Consider the following 2527-nt stretch of genomic DNA (forward strand, 5'->3'; position numbering starts at 1 on the left):
CTATTGAAAAAGGGTCAAATATATCCCTCGTTATACTTGGAGTCCAAATATATCCTTTCAGTTAAAGTTGGCCAAGTTGGAGTCAATCTCACATGACATTAATATTTTAATGAAGTAAATACCACGTGACATGCCACCTCGCATTTTTATAATATATATATATATATATATATATATATATATATATATATATTGTGCTGCACACCCTACGTTCTATCCTAATTAATACCAAATTTTCGTCTATGCAATAGTACACATTACTCTACATGTTCCAAGCTAGCTTTTGCGGAATAGTAAAGAACAGTAAAGTAAAAGATACAACAATTTTACGTGGAAATCGCCTGACTCACAAGGGTGAAAAAACTACGACCTACACCTCTGTAGGATTTTTTTCAAACTCCACTACAACTGTAAGCCTATGCAAATTCAAGTTACAAACTCTGTAACCTAGGAACTAACCTATAATTTCTATCTTAGTAATCTCCCTAGACTAGCAAGCACCCTTCAAGTTCCCAACTTGAAGTTGAATTTGACTAACTGTTTGTACCTTCAATTTATGTTTCTATGAAAGCGGATAAAGATACAACTCGATAAACAAACCTAATACACCAATCTATACTCAAGAACTGTAACACATAAACTCTGTAGCACAACATCTTTAATCTTTTTCGCAGTATCATGTGGCACTTTTGGAATTAGAACATTTAATATCACATTGATTGTTCTCTCAATACTCTGATTTCTCTCTTTTTTAATGTGCAAACTTTCTTTTGGTAAGACTCGGATATATAGCATTGAGTACCCATATGGTCATCAAAACCTAAACCCTTCATGAATCGGTCCACTAGTTGTAATGGGGTTTTAGTTAACATAGGATTCTTGCCCTTCCATGCGGCTTCATTGTACTTGTAGGAGTCTGAAATATCTTAATAATTATTGTAACATCTCGTACCTTTAAACTAGGCCATGATTCATGATTTGAGACTTAGAATATCATAAGGGAAGTGTTGGAATTTAATTAGCTGCAATTCAGCAAAATCCCATTTTCACGACCATTTATATGGACCGTATATTATTATACGGCCCGTACTTTCCGACCGTGTTTAGTAGGTGAAAAATTCTAGTTTCTGCCAAAGTTTTAAAATCCTTTAATACGGACCGTATAAAGTTATATGGAAGGTACTTGGTGATCATATAATAATATGCGGATCGTACTTTCAGTCCGTAAAACTCTTTTGGGAAATTCCAGTTTCTGGAATTTTAATCATTGTTAAATGGTCAGTTTATACGGACCGTATAAATGGACCATATAATACCCCGACTCAGTTAAGCATAAATACCCCAGTTCAGCCTTTTTATTCTATTTTTTATACTCCCAAGCCCTAGCACGAAGATTTTCTTCTCCCATCAATCCAAAACAACAAGGTAAGCCATTCCAAGCCCTTCCAAGTCATTTCTAAAATATATTCATGTAATCTAATAAGAAAATCATTGTTCCTAACCTAGGATTTTCAAGAAAACCCATCTCAAGGCTTAGGGTTTAAGCTTTTGGAATTCTATTACAAGTTTTGGAGCACTAACAGGTATGTAGGGCTTCTAACCACGTGTAGGAATGTCTTTGTTCTTCCCCACACCACGTTCTTCCATGAAAGTATGAGATTTTATCAAACTAGGATTTTAGCCATCTTCATGATAACCATAAGTACATGTACCATGATATACTATGTTTGTATAATTACTTCATTATTGTGTTCTTAATAGTCCTTTTTGGTTATTGAGAATCTGTCCGTAATCCATGAAAATCCATACTTTTTATTTCCATGGGTTCTTACATGCAAGATATGAACTATTATGTTTAATTTCTTGAAAATCCTACATGTCTCCATGTTTTCATACAAGTTATATTATATATCACCTTTATGTTATAATACAAAGCAAGAATCATGTTTAGAAGCAAGTTATATATTTCACGGGCTACTAAGCCAATTATATCCATGTTCATGTATTTGGGAATTGCACAGATTACCGAGAAGGTTTTATACTTGAAACTACATATGCCAACGTAGGATAAGGATCGCTGCCAACGTAGGATAAGGATCGCTTCGCCCAGTAGAACGATTCCTTCATATATTCGCTATTGAGGGATTTGGATCCATTCATGTCATGTTCATGTCTTGTACCCCGGCAAAGTACAAGATGGCTTAGCTGATCGAGCAGAGATCAGAAGCCACGTACTAACGTGGTGGTTACATGTCGGTTATACTAATGCTCTCCCACATATATTTTTACTCATGTTATTTATATATGTATTCATGTTCATGCTCATGACCAGGTTTAAGTTTCAGTTTCAGCTCTTATCATGTTATTTCATGTACCATGCTTATTTCATTCAGTTGCTTTACATACCAGTACATTCAATGTGCTGACGTCCCTTTTCTATTGCCCGGGAGTCGGCATTTCACGATGCAGGTACGAGTTTACGGGACAATGCATCTTCTCAGAAGGATTTGCTCGTATCAACTTGTTG

This window comes from Lycium barbarum, chromosome 8 (genome assembly GCF_019175385.1).
Source record: "Lycium barbarum isolate Lr01 chromosome 8, ASM1917538v2, whole genome shotgun sequence".
Lineage (NCBI taxonomy): Eukaryota > Viridiplantae > Streptophyta > Magnoliopsida > Solanales > Solanaceae > Lycium > Lycium barbarum.